The 18,944-nt window shown below is 55.6% G+C and overlaps 1 protein-coding gene and 1 long non-coding RNA gene across 20 annotated transcripts in view; both read right to left on the bottom strand.

Moving 5' to 3' along the window:
- Positions 1 to 7,955: 7,955 nt before the first annotated feature.
- Positions 7,956 to 14,381, bottom strand: LOC118661053. 2 transcript variants are annotated; one of them, XR_004969123.1, is made up of 4 exons: positions 12,352 to 14,381; positions 11,572 to 12,122; positions 8,209 to 10,053; positions 7,956 to 8,094 (listed from the first exon to the last, which is right to left on the bottom strand). It is a non-coding gene; the product is annotated as an uncharacterized LOC118661053 (long non-coding RNA). The 2 variants fall into 2 exon arrangements; XR_004969122.1 differs by having other exon boundaries at positions 7,967 to 10,053.
- Positions 14,382 to 14,515: 134 nt separating this feature from the next.
- Positions 14,516 to 18,944, bottom strand: part of HDAC4 (histone deacetylase 4) — a 257,343-nt gene continuing 252,914 nt past the window's right edge. For 10 of the 18 annotated variants that reach the window (XR_004969397.1, XR_004969400.1, XR_004969395.1 and 7 more), the window contains one exon: positions 14,516 to 18,444. The gene's annotated coding sequence lies outside the window, so the exon portion shown is untranslated. The remainder of the gene's footprint in view (positions 18,445 to 18,944) is intronic. The other 8 variants (XR_004969406.1, XR_004969402.1, XR_004969399.1 and 5 more) reach the window with 5 other exon arrangements.

Genomic DNA, 18,944 nt, shown 5'->3' on the forward strand with positions numbered 1-18,944 from the left:
AAAGGATGAAGTGCTTATCCACGCTGCAACACGCATGAACGTTGAAAGCTTTGTTCTGCATGAAATAAGCCAGCACACAGGGCCACACGTTGTGATTCAATTTAGATGAAATATCCACAATAGGAAAACCCACAGGAACAGAAATTAGGTGAGCGGTTGCCAGGGGCAGGGGGAAGGGCTGGGGGGAGCGTGACTGCTAATGTGTGCGAGCTTTCTCTCTGGAGTGATGAACGCGTCCTGGAATTAGATGGTAGTGATGGTTGCACAGCTTTGTGAATGGACTGAAACCCACAGAAGAGTACACGTTCACAGGTGAAGACATTATGGACAGTAGGACCTCATTTTGGTAGAACATGCATTTGTGTAGTATGCTAATACATGTTAAAAAAAAACCTGGAAGAGGCAATTTCCAGGTGGTGGGACTATGATGTTTCTACTTCCTAATTTTTGTTTTCTAACTTTCTAGAATGCACATTTTTATAATGTTTTATATAAAAAAAGATTAATTCTAATTAAAAACAAATGTTACTGCAAAAAATACTTACCAAGTGAATTCCTGTGTAACCAAGAAATAGAGCGTTGTCAGCCCCGGAAGCTTTCCTGGTTACCATCTCCCTCTATCCACCCACCCTTAAGAGTGGCCACTGTCCTAACTTTTGTGATAACCATCCCTGGCTTTTCTTTTTATTCCCCAGACATGTACAGTGGAACCTGGTTTGAATCGTACATTAATGGAATTGCATCACATGTGCCTTCTGATCTTGCCTCTTCAGCACCCGTGTGCGAGTCCCTCTCCATTGTTGCAACTATAGTTGCCTTAAATTTTTCTATTGAAAAAATTATGCCACAAGTGACCAGTACCTTGTGCACTGGGTGATTGTGAGGAGTGTGCTGTGCAGGTTCTGGAACATCCTCCTAGAACCTGGGGGCTCCGGTTTCTCTAGAGCAGTGGTTCTCAACTTTCCTGATGCCGCGACCCTTTAATACAGTTCCTCATGTTGTGGTGACCCCCAACCATAAAATTATTTTCGTTGCTACTTCATAACTGTAATTTTACTACCGTTATGAATCGTAATGTAAATATCTGATATGCAGGATGCATTTTCATTGTTACAAACTGAACATCATTAAAGCATAGTGATCAATCACAAAAACAATATGTAATTATCTATGTGTTTTCCGATGGTCTTAGGCGACCCCTGTGAAAGGGCCGTTCGACCCCCAAAGGGTCGCGACCCACAGGTTGAGAACCGCTGCTCTAGGGCATGTGGGTGCGATACATCAGTTCCTACGGATGCATGCCCTCCACCTCACTAGGAAGCCGCGCCATGCCAGAGTGGGTGGGCAGTGTCTGTGAGTTCCCCAGGGGCCACAGCCCTGGGGACATCCGCCCTGGCCAAGCTTTTGCGTTGTTGCCACTCTGCTGGCATCTCACAGTGCTTCGGTTCGCATTTCTCTGACCACTGGCGGGCCGCAGCACATTTCTTTAGTTTCTGGGCACTTGAATGTCTTCCTTTATAAAGTGCCCCTTAAGTTTCTTGCCCATTTTTGTCTTCTGGGTTCTCTAGTTTTTATTATTATACTTTGTAGAAATTCTTTGCATATTCTAGACAGGAGTCCTTTGTAAGGTATGTGTGCGACGAAGGTCATGTCTCACGTTGTGGCTTGTGGGTTTTACAACAGTTTCCTAGCCTATTGTGTGGCCATTTGTCTCTTGTGAGCTGCTAATTAATGCTCCATCTTAAAGCAACTTGACCTTCGTGGGACAAACCTACCTTGGTGTCCTCACAGTGTCCGGTTCGCAGAACAGTGACTCTTGGTGAACTGCTCAGGGCTCAGTGTCTCTGCTAGTCTTTCCCATGACAGCCTCCGCCAACCTGAAGATGTTGGCCAGGCGGTATCAGCCAGGTTCTCAGAGAAACACAGCCATAGTGCACGTGTGTGTGTGTGTGTGTGTGTGTGTGTGTGTGTGTGTGCATGCGCGTGCACAAGAGATTTATGATAAGGAATTGGCTCATGCAATTATGGGGTCCAGCAGTTCCCAGATCTGCAGGCTGAGAGGCAAGCTGGAGCCCCGGAGAGCCTTTGGTCTAAGTTGCAGTTGGAAGGCCAGGAGGTTCAGTCCCAGGAAAAGCAGATGCTTCAGCTTGTGCCGTAAGGAATGAAAAACCCCAGGATGTTCCAGTGTGAAGACTGTCAGGCAAGAATAGTTCCCTCTTCCTTGGGAGATGGTCAAACCTTTCTTTTCTACTCAAGCCTTCAACTGATTGGATGAGACCCACCCGCATTAAGCAAGGAGGGCATTCTGCTTTCCCTCAAGACATTCTCACAGAAACACCCAGAATAACATTTAATCAAACATCTGGGTGCCCTGTGGCCCACTTCACACATAGAACTAAGCACCACATTCTGATAGCCCTTTCCCTGCATTTCTTTTTGATGTGCTGGCTCTGCTCTTAGAGGAGCCAGCTAATGCTGCGATTTGTGGCCAGTTCATCCCCCCCCCCCCACCCCGTTTCCTCCGAGAACTCTCTCCTGCAGAAATAAACAAAGACCACCCAATGAGAAGAGGGAGGCTGCTCACTCAGAGTTCCTACAGCAAGCGGGGTCGGCCACCATCACTCTGTTGGGCAGACTCAAGGCAGGCAAAGGCGGGGGGCTTCATGGTGGACAGAGGGAGGCTCAGGTGCTCCGATGGGGGGTCTGGGGAAGATGAGGGGTCTAGCTGGAAGTGGGGCACCCCCTGTGACTGGTTGGGGTATGAGATTGGCTTTCTCTGGTTGGTTCTAAGCTGGAAGTGAGGACAGAATATTAGGGAAAACAGTTATTAATCAAGTTCCGGTTGTTTGGGGCTGATTGTTACAGGGTTATTATTTCACTTCCTGGATTGTTATTAGAGACAGAGATCTGACTTCTGACAATAACAGGTCTGACTGTAGACAGTGGTGGCTCCCTGGGCTGGTGACTGTAGACAGGGGTTTGGTTCCTGGGCTGGTGACTGTAGACAAGGGGTCGGTTCATGGGCTGGCTGCTTCGGCTGTTGGTCAGAGTTCTATTTTTGTATATGGTATGGCCATTGTTTCTTTGTATTTCAGTCTCTCACTCCTCAGCAAGTAACAGAAGAAAGCATGAAGTGCACTTGGCTTCCAAGCAGGTTTATCTGTTTTTAGCTATAAAATTAGGTCAGGATCAGGCATCTGCCTCTGAGATGAGGAAGGTAATTACTTAACGACCCAGATTTGTTTAAATATTTTTCACGTGGCTTCCCAGAAAGGGTCAGTGATTTGAAGAGTGGAACTTTGTTTAGAGAAAAAATATTTTTTAACATTGTCAATTGAAGTTTGAGGAAGCCGGACATTCATGGTCTGCCCGTTGGCTGGAGTCAGCTCTGCTGTGGCACCCCTATGTCATGATGTGAAAATCCAGTTTTTTGAAAAAAAGCTGCTTCTCCTCAGAGTGAAAGTGCAGGGACTGCCGAGACGGTACGATTCAGGTAAATGAGCATGTACTTAACTAGAATCTCTAAAAGACATATGTTGATTTGTGCAAACAGCTTCCATCCTCTGTTCCTTTCTAAGCACCACACGGCCTTTTCCTGCGGATTTAGATGGAGCCTGTTCGTGTGTGCTTTCATGAACCCTCCTGCAGTGCCTCCGCCCTGAGCAGCCCCTCCAGGTCTCCCCAGCACCTCCTGAGTAGTAATCAGGGGTAAACTTAATTAGAGAGCGGGACACCCAGCAAAGCTTGCCGAGGGCCCTTCATCCCTCCTTGTGGCAAATAAACATCTCCAGGGGGCGTTTCCTGCTATTAAGTCCTCTCTCCCCCTGTGGCAGCGGCCTGGGAGCATGCAGCACGCAGTGGCGTTTAAGATGCACATACATAGAGCTGACGTCGTATCTGGAGCGATCAGTGTTTACAAGGCCAAGTTGAAGCGTTTATAAACTTAGGATGTTCTCACAAGCCAGCTATCTTCATAGCAGAGAGCAGTGAAGTTGGGTCCAGCCTGGGCCTTCCCAGATCTGGTGAAAACAGGCCGTGCAGTCCAGGCGGCCTCATGGGAAACACATCGACAGCTTTCCGTCCAGAACTGAGCAGGCAGGTGGGCGACCTTCAGGCACGAAGCCCATTATGGAGCCGGGACCCCAAGATTTAATCACATAGAGGTGGGCAATCCTGGGGTCACACTCAAACTCCATGTGGTCCTTGGGGGTCTTTCTTGACCTGCTGGGAGGTGGGGGCCTCCCCATATCCACCATGAGAGGAGAGTCCAGGTGCCGCCTACTGACTCACCACAGCAGGAGACACGGCAGCCCTGTTCCCAAGGGTCACTAGGGGCTGGCCCAGGGCCTGGCTTGGGGATGCTGCTGCTCCAAAAACTCAGATTTCCCTGACTGCTCCTGTAAGAGAGAGCATGTTTTGGCAAATATGCATTTTATAATTTAATCCTCTCTTCTCTCACCTCCAGTAAATGTTACAAGCCATGAGTCCACCTGCCTGTGTGTTTGAAAGAGGAGCCACCCAAGATTCTCGGGGGTGGGGCCAGGAGGAGGGCAGGGCTTGGGCTGGGAGGGGGAGGGGCATGGAGTGGGTGGGACCACAGCCTGGGGAGTGTTCCCTGGAGGCTCCTCTGAGAGCCCTCTTGGACTCCTGGGCCTGGGCCAGCAGGACTGGTTCCACATTTGTACATTTCAGTCGGAAGCAGTACCCCTCTGTGGTCTCCTGACCCCCGTCCTGTGCCCCCCAGCCCCAGGCTCAGGCAAGGAGAGGCTTGGCGAGGAGCTGCATGGAGGTGGCACCATCCTGAGAAACTTGCTCCTCCTCGCTCACGCAGCTTGGCCTGCAGGTGCACTGGCACCTGTGCCGTTTTCCTGGGGACAGTCACCTGTGGCAGGATCGGGAAAAGGGAGGCCGGCCATTTTAGGATGCATCAGTGGCCCACAACTCTTGCTTTAACCCCTCTGGACTTTAGAGCCAGAGCCCGGAGTCACCATCCCCCCAAGGACACCCCCCCCCCCATCTGCCTGGTGTCTAGGGTGGAGGTCAGAGGGCAGGCAGGGGCCCCAGGCGGCCGGTCTTTCAGATGCTCGGTGACCCCCTGACCACGTGAAATATGTCTACTCTGTACATTTGAGAATTGCCGAATTTAATAGATTCACAGGCCTCGCCCACCACCAGCACAGTCCCCACCCGCAGAGCACTGTGAGTGATGGGCGAGGCAGGCGCTATGGAAACAGTTTGAAAACAGGAGGAACGATGTGAGGCTGACTCCTTAGCTGTCCAGTGGAGAGAAGGTCAAAACAAAGAAAAAAACAAACAAAATAGATTTCGCAACTGGAGGGAGAGCCTGGCGAGAGTCTAATTAGAGACTTCAGCTGCAGTTCTGCAAATGAACTGTTTACAGTTCTTCTGAGGGAAATGATTATAATAACAACCTTCACAATTCCAACATGAAGCTCATTATGCTCTTTCCTCTGCTCCAGAATCCCGAGGCCTGTCATCAAGCAGGACGCACGGAGCGAGACGAGCGGCCTCCTGGGAATGCACCCTGGTTTGGCCCAGGAGGTCGGTCCCTGTGCCCGCTCAGTCAGGACTCGAAGGGCTAGAGGCTCCCAGACAAAATCAGATAATCCACCTACCACAGGCAGCCCCCGAAACTGCCCGCTTTAAATAAAGTAAGCGACACAGTGTTAGAAAAAAGCACCCCAAGCTGCAGGGAATTGTGGTGCTCCTGGGCCATGAGCAGCAGCCGTCTGGTTGGAAATGAAGCATCAGTCTATTGGGATGCGCCCTGCAAAGGCGTCACACTGAAGGGCTGGAGCTCTGCTCCGCTGGGGGCCTCCCTGCGCGGCAGAGGCCTCCGGCAACAGTGGCAACATAAGGAGACCCTCTGGTCAGGCCTTGTCCTGTCCGCTCACTCACCTGCAGATGGCGCTTTTGGAGGGGCAGGCCTCCCACTGGGTGTCAGCCCCCCAGCCCCTGCTGCACCTTCAGTAGCTCATAGTTCAAAAACCCACCAAAGCTCAGAGGCCGTACCAGGAAAAACCAAGGCCCTAACCAGAGAATGCGGTGGGTCCGACAATGGGCCCTACTTGGGTGCAGCTCAGACTTGTAGGGGGAACTGCAGCTGCCCTGAGGGTGACCACCAGGTTACACGGGGCCCACCACTCCTCCCCGTTCCCTGCTCCTTTTCTCTCTTCCCTTCAGAATCCTCCCCCACTTCTGCACAGCAATCTCCCATCCAGGGTTCACCGTCCACTGGCCTCCCATCGCCTGGTCTCCCCAACTCCGTGCACCCTGCAAAGGATCCTGGGTTAACCTCCTAGGAACCTGTCCCCCACCCTTTCTGATTACCTCTCTCCATCCTTCTTTCTTCTCTCCCTCTCCACGCGCCCCCCCACCCCCACCCCGCCCGCCCCATACACTCAATCCTGTCTGCCCAGCATTTCACAGGTTTCCACCCAACCTCCCTGGCACCTTCTTGCAGCATTTCACATCCCTGGCTCCAAGCTCTCTTCCCACCGAAGGCTGGTCTGTCCCAGACGCAGTCACCGGGCAGGTGGTGCTCAGTCCCGGTACTGGAAATGGGCTGCTTCCCCACCTGCCTGGGTCCTCACCTCTGCGGAAGCTGCAGGCCCAGGAACCATCTTCCTGCTTCCCCTTTAGGGTGGGGGTGTCCAAGCAGCGAGCAGCCTCTGTCTCTCACCTTTACTACCCCTGGGGAGGCGGGGTGTTGTCGTCACTGTCACCACCACTGCCAGTTCCAGCCCTGGCACCAAGCACACACCTGCTTACACCCCACTGGCTGTGTTGTGGCTGCTAGGTCTGCCCCTAAGAGTTTGTCCTGTTTTGTAGTATGGCTGTGACTTTTAAAAACATCCTTTATCTACTGCTGCTATGTATCTAGGGCAGAAGAGGCCTGGAAGCTCTAATTTACAAGGCCACGTGATTCAGAAATCCAGAATTTTCATTTCTTTATTTTCTTAAATCAATTAAAACCCACGTTGAGCCCACTCTATAGGGCTGGCAGAAAACGCACCCCCCGCCCCCCCCCTTGACTGTATTCAGAATCAAGAAGCTTCCACCGTCCCCAGAAGGGCAGGAAGGGCCTCGCACCGTCATTCCCATGCTGGCCCCTTGCCAGGCTGTTCCTGTGGCACGCTTGGCACTCGGGAATCCTCACCAAACCAAGAGCCAGGGGCAGGGTTCGGCCTCCCTGGGGGCACGGCGCGGCCAGCCCTCCCTGCTTCCGGGACTTGCCACTGGGCTCGCTCAGATCCGGGCCCTCCGGGACCTCCAACCTCTCTCCTCCGCCCAGTCTCAGGGAATCGCTCTTTCTTACTCCCACTCACCCCTTGGGTTTAGCGTTTTACAAAATGGATTTAGGTTTTTACAAAAGACAGAAAGAGCCTTTGGCTCAAGCTGCTTTGGCTCCCTGCCTGGGAGGAAAAATCCCTGAGGCAAAAACATTACCAAGAGCCGGGTGATCTGCTTGAAACTGAATGAATGAGAGAAATACAGAAAGCAAAACAAAGATTAATACTCCTCCCACCCACTCAAATGATGCTTCACGGCCCGTCAGAGCTGGTGAATGAGTGAATGGGAGTGACGGTTCCTGGGTGACGGTGACGGTCACCCAGTCCAGAAGCAGGAATGTGGGCAGCCAGGGCCGGGGCCACAGCCCCCCAGCTGAGCTGGACCTGAGCACCATGTTACAGCCTGCCTGGCTGCTCACACAAACGACTGTGAGTTACCAACAAAATGACAACTTTTTTGAAAATTGTTTTCTGTATAATAAGTTGAGGGAGTATATTGATATGGTGTAGAATGCTTATCACCAAAATAGTATTTTTTATAGAAGTTTGTCTCTTTTTTTAATTTTTTATTGATTAAGTTATAACATATGTGTCCTTATCCCCACATTACTCCCCATCCCCCCCACCCACGCCCTCACCCCCCTGTTGTCCGTGCCCATTGGTTAGGCCTATATGCTTGCATATAAGTCCTTTGGTTGATCTCTTAGAAGTTTGTCTCTTAAAAAGGTAAGCTTCCGTGATGTGAAGAATTCATGGAAATGTATTTTGCAGCAATTCTGGGCTGAGGAGATGTCACTGTGTCTGATTACTGCCTCAGAGCGCTGTTGTAAGCCCTCCCTAGCCCCTGGGGACCCCAACAAATCCCCCCCCCCCCACACACACCCACAGCACTCACCTGTGAAGTACGGAGGGGAGTGGGGTGAATGTGTCACCTCCAGGGACATCAAAGTGTGACCGTAGGTAGAGAGGGATGGAGTGAGAGCCTTTGTGGATATGATTAAGGTAAGGGTTTCAGGATGAAATTGCCTGGTCTAAGTTAGGCCTGAAGAAGTGAAGAGGGTCCTAGGAGAGTAGAGAAGGGGAGAAAGACACAGAAACAGAGAAAAAGGCCACAGGGAGGGCAGTAACGCAAGGACTGCCAGCCACCACGGGGCGAGGAGAGCGGCAGCGAGTGGCTCCTCCTCCCCCAAACCCCCATGAGGACCCAGCCTCGCCCAGGCCCGGACTGGGACTGGGCCTCCAGCACCTCTGAAGCCAACGGTCCTGCTGTGTTTGGCCCCAGCGTGTGGTCGCGGGGTTTGGCGGCCCTAGGACACTCATACGGGAGGTTAGACTGAATAGTGGGTTTGCAAAGGTGCCTTACAAACCCAGCCCACACCTAGGACCTGGGAGTGAGTCCGTGGAGCGCCACGGAAGACCACACGGATAGTCCCGCCTTCCTTGGCTCCATCTGATGTCGCCGCTGAGCTGGCTAGGAGGACAGGCAGCCTTCCTCGCTGCTGCGCCAGGCCCTGAGCTCCGGCCTGTACCGCTCACAGGAGAAGCGGCCGTGGGCTCGGAGGAGGCTTGGCCAGGAAAAGAGAGAGCCGCAGGGTCGCGGTAAGTGACCTCACGTAATTGAAGCCTCTCATTTGAAAAGAGGTGCATCTTATTTTCGGTGGCTCCACAGGAAGCTCAGGGAGGGGGCTCGGGTTGCAGTTCAGCAGGACGTGATTTGCTGTCGAGGCTCAAGCTGCAGCCTCGTGGACAGAGCACTCTGCCCGCCGCTGGCCGCTGGCATGTCACGCAGGGAGTGGAGGGCCCTCTGCCAGAGCGAGAAGGGTCTCGGCCTGGTGGGTGTTTGGCCCAGATGACCTTGAGGCCTGTAATCTGAGTTTCTGGAAGCCCATATTCCCTGGACCGTCAGACCTCAACGCGGCTAATTCAATCTCAGGAAACCAGAAGTCTCCATCAGGCAGGGCCCAGGACTCTGCCTTTCAGAAAGTGACTATGTCAGCCTGGGTACAGGGACACGGGGCCAGTGACGAGGTGTTCCTGAGCTGGACACACCCCGACCAAAGCCAGCTACGACCCGGAGGCTGGCTCAGCGGAGGACCAGCCAGAGGCCATCTGCCCACGCACTAGGCGACCTCACCTTCCACACCACCGGGAACCCCCTCCTCGGGGAGAGGCTCCGGTCAGCGGCAGGTGGAACAGCTGTCTCCTCTAGTTTCTGCATTTTGATCAAGATGAATAATTGGAGACAACATCCTATAACAAATGCCCTGTTCTCCTCTTCCCATTTTTTTCTAAAACCGGCCACCTTCAGGAAAGCTTTCCTAGCTCCTCTTCCCTGACTGCTATCCTCTCACTTACAGAGCTCTTTGCTTACGCCACGGAGCCTATTGGCATTGATGCACTGGCTTCTTTGCTTGTTACTGGTCTGTCTCTGTCGCTCACTAGACAGCGAGCTCCCGGGAGCAGGAACTGTCTTTGTCTTATTCATTCTCACGGCCCCGGGTCCTGACACAGAGCGGGTGCTGAAGCCCTTTAGGGTTTGGGTTAGCTGCAGGTAGCAGAGACCCCAAATTAGCCAAGCGAGCATGGTTTTGTTCTCTCAATCGAACACTCCAGACATGGGCAGTCCAGGCTCTTTGGGCAACACAGTCATCAGGAATCCAGGCTCCTTCCTCTCTCTGCTCCACTGTCATCATACAGTCCTCCTGCTCTGAAAAGGCTGTTCAGATCTGGCCAGTACGTCCTGTGTCAGACAGCGGGAAGGAAAGCTAGTTTAGGGCAAAACCACTTCCCTTGAGGACACTTCCCAGAAGTAGCACATAGCACTCCCACCCCCCTCACTGGCCAGACCCTGGTCACCGGGCCATACGTAGACACATGTGAGGCTCCCTCCCATTGGCCAGACCCTGGTCACAGGGCCATACATAGATGCATGTGAGGCTTCCTCCCATTGGCCAGACCCTGGTCACAGGGCCATACATAGATGCATGTGAGGCTCCATCCCATTGGTCAGACCCTGGTCACAGAGCCATACATAGATGCATGTGAGGCTCCATCCCATTGGTCAGACCCTGGTCACCAGGCCATACATAGATGCAAATGTGAGGCTCCATCCCATTGGTCAGAACCCTGGTCACAGGGCCATACATAGATGCATGTGAGGCTCCATCCCATTGGTCAGACCCTGGTCACCGGGCCATACATAGATGCATGTGAGGTTCCATCCCATTGGTCAGACCCTGGTCACCGGGCCATACATAGATGCATGTGAGGGCTCATCCCATTGGTCAGACCCTGGTCCACAGGGCCATACATAGATGCATGTGAGGCTCCATCCCATTGGTCAGACCCTGGTCACAGAGCCATACATAGATGCATGTGAGGCTCCATCCCATTGGTCAGACCCTGGTCACCGGGCCATACATAGATGCATGTGAGGCTCCATCCCATTGGTCAGACCCAGGTCACAGGGCCATACATAGATGCATGTGAGGCTCCATCCCATTGGTCAGGACCCTGGTCACCGGGCCATACATAGATGCATGTGAAGTTCCATCCCATTGGCCAGACCCTGGTCACCGGGCCATACATAGATGCATGTGAGGCTCCATCCCACTGGCCAGACCCTGGTCACAGGGCCATACATAGACACATGTGAGGCTCCATCCCACTGGCCAGACCCTGGTCACTGGGCCATCCAGAGACACACATGAGGCTCCCTCCCACTGGCCAGACCCTGGTCACAGGGCCATACAGAGACACATGTGAGGCTCCCTCCCACTGGCCAGACCCTGGTCACCGGGCCATACAGAGACACATGTGAGGCTCCCTCCCACTGGCCAGACCCTGGTCACCGGGCCATACAGAGACACATGTGAGGCTCCATCCCACTGGCCAGACCCTGGTCACAGGGCCATACAGAGACACATGTGAGGCTACCAAGTGTGGTTTCCTGCTGAGCAGCCATGCATGTGCTAAAAAGGGTTCCATTTCTAGGAAATACAGGGACAATGGGCAGCCTCTGCAGGGGGCTCAATAGTTATTCCTTGAAGAAGCAAATGAATCAGAGCCCATTCTGGGCGTGTAGGGTGTCAGGTTGCACTGGTCATCTGTCAGGGAGGTGGACTGCTGCTTATTGTGGCTGATCTCTCTGCACGCGGGGCGGGGGTGGGGGGGTGGGGTGAGGGCGGGGGGTGGCAAACCCCAAGAGCAGAGGCAGCTTTTCTTTCTCCCTCGTTATTTCCTTTTTGTCCTTACTTACTTCTGTCCCTGCAGCCCTGGGTCCAAGGCCTTGCACACGGTTGGCGCAAATGTCTGAGGTTGTGTGATGGTCAGGGGACAGTGACGTGCATCCGCAGGGATTGTAGAGGCCTCTGATCTGCACCGAATGACTTGCAGATGGGCCTCTACTGTCCTGTACAGTTGGGTAAATGCCCAACCCAGAGGCAGGGCAGGCGCTAGCACTCTGTCGGGAAGGACTTTCTGCCCTGACAGTGGTGCTCCGTTAACCTGAATCACTAAACAGAGGCTCTGGGTGGAGGTGGAAAACGCCCCTCCCCACACACACTCTGAATTATGTTTGATGAGTAAGGACAAGGAGGGCCTTGGGCCCCAGGCAGACCCTCCCTGGCTACAGAATGACTGCTCCTAAGGCTCCGCCCGTGACTGGGGCGCTGCCTTGGCCACAGGTGTGTCTGCTCTGCTCTGATCAATCCAATCCTTTTTAATCCAGATTCATAGACATTTCCCCGGGGAGGACTCCTTACTTCACCATATCAGGCAGGGATGGCAGCACATCTGAACGTGTATGGCCTGTGTGAATAATAGGACATGCCTTTTAAGCCTGCAAGATAAGGAGTAATTCTTCACGATGTCCCTGCAGCTCCTAAAAGCTGGAAACCTGCCCCTCACCCTCTGTGCCCTTGGCTCCCAGCCCCCAGGCTCCTGGTGGCTCCACGGTCCCCACCCCTGTGGGCATTGACAGCGCCCCCAGGCCCCTCTCCTCTCCTCCTGTGCAGTGCCAAGGCTGGCCCAGGCCCACCTGATCTGAGTCAGTGTGTTCCTTCCTTAGCAAGGTGTGGTCTTGGGCATCTGCGATGTGTGAGGCAGGGTGCTGGGCCTGGGACCCAGGGGACCTCTGCCCTCGGGGTCCCACAGTCCAGAGGACAGATACTCTCCAAACAAAACAGAGACAAGTGTCATTTTGAATGTGCCAACTGCTGTCCAAGAGAGGGAACATGTCTGAAACGAGGGGTGGCCCCCAAGGAAATGACATCCAGTCTGAGACCTAACGGCGTTAACCAGGCAAAGGAGTCATGGCTCTGGGGGGTGGGGCGGAGGGGGTGTTACTGTGGGAATGCGGAGCTGGCCTGTGGCTGGTGCTTGGCGACATGGCAGGGTGGCCGGAGGAAGCCAGCATGGCTGTGGGTGGCCAGCGAGGCCAGGCCCTGGTGGGCACTTTGCGGTTACCCTGGGCGAATGGGAAGCCACCGGTGGATGACGGAGCAGGAGAGGGACAAGACCTGAGTGGCATTTGCTCGGAGCTCTCACCCAGTGACACTGCTCACAGTATTGTCCTAAGAAAGCCGGGTTCCGGGCAGAAGGAGGGAGGTGGAAGTGTCCAGGTGCCCGGGGGGACAGTGCCACGCAGGGGATAAAGAGCAGCCGTTGATACTGGGAGGCAGACCCGGAAGGGAAGGGACGGCCTGCACTTCACATTCTGCCTCGATTTCAGGCCAGACCGGCCACGTGCCCCTGCGGGTCAGCTTCTCTCCTAGGGCTATTAATCAACTTCCAGCCCCCCACCCCCACCCCCGGGACGCAGAGGCTGGACAAGGAAGGGCACAGGCACTCTCGCGCTGGCCCATTTGATAGACATAAAACAACAGTTCATGGCTTGTTGTCCTTCGATGGCTCAGGCTTCTGCGGGCTTTTTACGTTTCTCGCTCCCTGAAGCCTCTGCTGTCAGGGCGGAACACAGGCTGGGTGAGCTCGGGGTCTCGGGGCTCAACCCACTTCCCACTGTGCGGCCTGAGCAGCTGCTTCATTGAGGACCTCAGTTTCCCCATCTGTCCCCAGGGTTGATGAGCCGCCCAGAGCCCCATGGGTGCAGTGAGGGGATGCAGGGGAGGCCCTCGGAACGCTGCCTGGCCCAGGCGAGAGGGCGCTCAGCTCCAAGTGCTGATGTTGCCAGCTTGACTGCATTTTTACTACTTTCTGGACACCTGACGTCACAGGCCATGCTCAGCCAAGGAAAAGAGAGTGATGAGTCAGAGCCACTCCTGGGAGGCCACCCCGGGCAGGGCAACCCTGGGAGCAGTCAGGGGCCAGGCCACTGCCTTTTCCGGGCTCCGCAGCACCAGGGCTCTGAACTGACCCCGGTCCCCACTTCCTGAAGGAGCTGCTCGTCCCGTTAGTTCATCTCAAACCACTTGACTGGGCTCGGCAAAGCCTCTGCACCTTGGGGACTCGGATGATTCATGAGAGACAGAACCCTGCCCTTTACAAGGGAGAGCTGCGCATTAAGCATTTGACTTATGCGGGAAAAGCCAAACGTAAGTAATTTTTCTGCTGAAATTGGGGTGGAGGAGGACTTCATGTGACCTCACAGTTGCTTCATTTTATTCCTCAAGAACAGACGTTTACTTGGCTGTTTTTAAAGTCCCTCCTAAAAATCGTGGAAGCGCGCAGGAATGTAAACCTTTCACTCAGAGTTCAAAAAAATGGGAGCCGAACCTGGAGTTACAGCGTTAAAGGGATGGCCAACAAATTATGTGCAAGAAATGCTTTGCTGTCCTTGGGAAGGATCGGCGTGTTTTGCAGAAGCAGATAAAAAGCTTCGTGGAGCGTGTTCGTGCAAACCTGCAGGACCCAGCGGTCCTATCGGACACATGTGGAGGTGTCAGGCCCACCATGGCCCTACCCCACCTCTCTCAGGAGCGTCAGGCCCACCATGGCCCTACCCCAGCTTCCAGGGAGATGGGACCAAGGTTGGGCCCTACCTCACCACTTCCAGGGGGACAGAGAAGCTTGATAGGATGGTGAGAGTCTGGGTCAAACTTACTTTTAATTTCCTTTTGTAACTTAAAGAAATTGATTTATTATCAAGCAAGTGAGCAAAGGTGTTTGTTTTTAATGGGAGAAGACCAGGGGCACTTGCCCTTCTGAGCAGTCCCGCAGGCCCAGGCCCCCGCCCCCCCCGCCCCGAGCCCAGGAGAGGGCTCGTCACCGGGAGGCCCTGCGTCACTGGCCTCTGGCTCCCTCGCTGGGGACAAACCCCACACCTGCACGAAGCAGGCACCTGCCGCTACCCCTGCTGTCCTGGGCTTTCGTTCATGTTCCTCGGACCCTGGCCTGTCTGTCGGGTGACCTCCGGGCAACCACCTGGTGGGGCAGGGGGCAGAGCCGGTGGCCATGGCTCCAGTCCCCGTTGCCCTGGGCATCTTGTGCTTCAAGGTCGTCTGACCGAGGCTCCTTTGTAAGGACCGGGTCTCCCGCGGGGAAGTGACTTCTGGGACCTGCTGCTGCAGTAGAAAAGGCACCGGGCTTGGGGTCCCGAGACCAAGCTCCGGTCTGGCAGGGTGGCCATGGACTGGTCACTGCCCCGTGGGCCTGTGCTTCGTGACAGAGGGAAACGGGTGTGGGGAGATGTTGTAACCAGAGACCGGGGTGCGGGGGGGAGACCAGGGACCCCTTCCTGTTGATAACAGGTAAGGAACTGGGGGCAGCTGTGCCTGCTCAGTGGGAGCAGAAGGAAGCAGCCGCGCTGTGCTTGGTGCCTAGGGGCGAACTGGTAGGAGGTCCCAGAGAGAATCCCATCTCGCAGAAAACCAAACGGACAGCCAGCACCCGCAGCAGTGGAGGGTGGCGGGGGCGTGAGGACCTGCGACGGGAGTGTGGACGCGGGGATGAGGGCAGGGAGGGGGTGTCTGGTGGAGTTGAACTTCCGTCCATCCAGCCTGTGAGGGTGGCAAACCCCCACAACCTGTCCCTCTGCCTCCTGCCTGTGCTGCCGTGGTGACCCTGGGCGGGTGTGGAAGGAAGAGGTCACCGTCAGCTGGTCCTGTCTGTGCAGCACCTGTGGGCTCCGAGCTGTCCTGTCCCTTCCTCAGAGGAAGATGAACGCCAGGCGAGGTGGGTCCTGGGAGGGCGAGGGTCACAGCTCCAGAGGCCGCAGGGAGGCGGGGTGGCCCTCTGCGGCTCCGCTGGGCCTGGCAGGAAGCCCTCCTCCCCGCACGCAGCTCCCGCTCCCTAGAAAGTTGGCAGGATTTTAAAAACTCACGTGGAATGTCTTTGCCCCCTTCCTCCCAGTGAGTCAGGCCCTGCAGCCGCCCAACCTGCCACCCGGAGCCCAGTGCACGCACTGCCCGTCCCCACACGGGTCACCGTGCCTACGGGCTGCTCCCACCTCTCTCCCAGGAGGACACTTGGCCCTGGCCTGTTGTTTTTCACAAGGATGTCAGAAATCTGGCAGGAGGTCTGGGCAGCCCCTCGGCCCCGCCCCTGTCCACGCCCTCATCCCATCACATCACATCTGCTGGTCTGTGGGCCCGCCAGCGGGCTCAGCCGGGGCACCAGAACCTCCGGGACCTAACGCCCAGCAGAGTGGACCCAGCCCCAGGCTGTGTCTGAACCTGAGGTTGGGCCATGGGAGGCGTCCTGGCCCCCAGCCCCCTCGTCCCACTTACTCACCATCTTGCACGATTCCCACTCAATCAGCTTGCAGCTGCTTATCTGTGCAGAGCAGCTGGGATCTGTCCGGCGTGAGGTAATCGCTGGCCCTCGGCCTCCAGTTCGATGCTCCCCAGCACTGACCTGCACACACACAGGAAGGTCTTAAATCTGGGAGCATCCCTGTGCCGGAGGACCCACCTCAGCAGCCAGCTCCAACTCCCAGGAGCAAAGCGGGTGGCGGCGGGGCCTGCCGAGGCCTGGGCAGGACCGTGGGCAGCCGCCTGTCACCCTCTGGGCAGGCCCTGAGCGTCCTGGAAGGGGGTGGGCCTCAGGGCCTCTGATGGCTCCTGTCCACCCACCGAGGGTGACCAGCTGCCCTTGCACATCCCACAGGGCCTCCCCCACAGACGCTGCCCTGGGACCAGCCCTGAGGAGGCCCTTTACGGACCTGGTCGGTGTGGTGTCCATGTGCTCCTCTGAGGGAGGCACGGGCTTCCCTGATGGTGAGCAAACCATCAGGCAGGAAAGGCCACATCTGCCCCTCGCCCCACGGGGAAGGGGCCCGGAGCACTCCAGGGTGTGTCTCCCAGGCCATCGGGGCCTTTTCTGGGTCCTGCCTTCACCTAAGGGCACCCCCAGCCTGCCCTTTAGAGAAACAGGGCCACCTCTCTGGGCCTCACCCAGGGTTTCTGCCACAAACGGAGGCAGTGGGGGAGGGGAAGGGACGGATGCAGACGGGGGAGGGGGTGGCGAGGACAGGGGTGTGCTCACCCTCTGTTCCTGGGCACCGAGCTGTTCTCTTGTGGAAGTGGGCACAGGACCCCTCCCTGTGGACAGTCCACCTCCAGAAGCCCTAGATGGGGTGGGGGGCTGTGGGGGCCTGCCCTGTGGATGGGGATGAAGGGATGGCTCGCCCCAGCCCAGGGGAGCTGAGCAGCCTTTGGGGGGATGTCTCCGCTCTTCACCTGCAGAGGATGTCACACCTGCACGCACACACCTGCAGTCACATAGGTGTGCACAGGCATTCACAATAGGCACAGGCACATACGTGCACACACGCACATGCCACTACATAACACATATGCGCAAACAGCACACTCTCAGAACGTCGTCATTCCCAGAAAGCAAACTTTTCGGGTCAAAGCCCCCCATGCTCACCCATCCTCCCACCTTCCTGCCTCCTTCCCACGCTGATTTATCCCTCCCAAGGCGGCTCCCTGCAGAGCCTGAGGAAGCCCAGACTCACTGTGTTTCCTCACGGACTTCACTTCCCTGCCAGAAAAGTTCAAGGGTGGGTCAGATGCCTCCCCTCTCCACTCTGAGCTGAGTTTTCCCAGCCCCCACCCAGCTGGGTCTGGGGTGTCCCTTTGGGAAAGGCAGACCTTTTGAGGACAAGGTCCCGAGCCAAGGGCGTCGATGGCATACCTTGTCAGGCGACTCCCCCTCCCGCTGCAGGTCCTGCGGCAGAGTCCTGTTCCCTCAAGCACCGCACACCTGGGCAGGCGTGGGGGGAGGGGGGATGGGGAAGGGGTGGTCTGTCAGTCAATCAGCAAAAATTCCTGAAGTCCAGGCTGGACACAGAGCATGAAGGTGGACAGGCCAGTGTGGTCCTGACCCCGTGGGGCATTGGGTCCCTGCCTGGGACCAGCCGTGCCTGCCTCTGCCTGCCCCTCCCCGGTGGCCCCTTGGACTAGATGTGTCCTGAAGGCAGGCTCCCCGTCCATCTCTTCACAGCCATCTGTGGACCCCAATGCCCTCCGGCACCCGGAGGCCATTCCCGATGGGAAACTGTCCAAGGAAAGTCCTCGGGGGTTGAATCTGAGAGCTGGCAGGTGAGAATGACCACCTGGCAAGTCGCTTGGATTTTGCACGTGAACTTGGTCAAGCACTATGTAGGTCCAATTCTAGCTCTGCCATCATCTCATTTTAACACTGTTGTTTTTTTAATGAATCACCATGTTTCCTATTAAAGATCAACATGTATTTAAGAAGCAGGATTAATAAGCAACCACGAAACCACTCAAACATGCTGATAAAGCCCGGCCGAATCCACCCAACGTGTTGTGGCGAGGAGGTGTCACCGCGGAGGGACTGGTGTGCCTGGTGGCACCAAGGAGAGGCCAGAGAGTCCGGGGAGACTCAACACCAGGTCCATTCCCAGCCGCTCACCGGGTCATCGGGTTGACCAGGCTCCTGGCAGCAGGGCACTGGGGAAGCAGGAGCCAGCCCTCCCCCACCGGCCCCGTCTCAGCTCAGAGCCCCGGCTCCGTGACCCGAGCTCTGAGACCACCACTGCGCCAGCGTCGCCCTGGGGGTCGAGCAAAGCTGAGAGAAGCTGGGCATGCATCCGTCACCTTGGACTTGGCCGTGGCATCTTGGGTGCATTTCATTAGAGCATCAGTCCACCTGAATCAGACATTCCAAAGCTCTGGTCCTTCATCACAGCTTGAGAGGTGTGTGTCTGAAATACATTAAACAATAGCAAAATCAACCTACTAACAGTCTTTAGCACCTCCAGCCACCGCCCTTGACAGAACTCGTGCCTGGGATGAGCATGGCCAGTGGGACACATCTGCATCATGTCTTGCTGACCAGACACCGCAGACACTAGCCCTGCATTTACTAATTCACATCAGGGGATGGCCCCTCTTCATTTTTTTTGGAACCATCTCTCTATATAAAAGCTTAAGCGACCTTTAGACCATTTGACCGTTCAACCAGTAGCTATGATGCACACTGACCACCAGGGGGCAGGTGCTCAATGCACAGGCATGGAAACATGGAACAGACTGATGAATCTCAGAGGGAAGGGGGTGGGAGGAGGCGGGAAGAGATTAACCAAAGATCTTATATGCATACTAGAGGCCTGTGCACCAGTGGGGTCCCTCAGCCTGGCCTGTGAGGATTGGGCCAAAACCAGCAGTCCGACGTCCCCAGAGGGATCCTGGATTACAAGAGGGC

This window comes from Myotis myotis, unplaced genomic scaffold (genome assembly GCF_014108235.1).
Source record: "Myotis myotis isolate mMyoMyo1 unplaced genomic scaffold, mMyoMyo1.p scaffold_m19_p_8, whole genome shotgun sequence".
NCBI classification, from domain to species: domain Eukaryota; kingdom Metazoa; phylum Chordata; class Mammalia; order Chiroptera; family Vespertilionidae; genus Myotis; species Myotis myotis.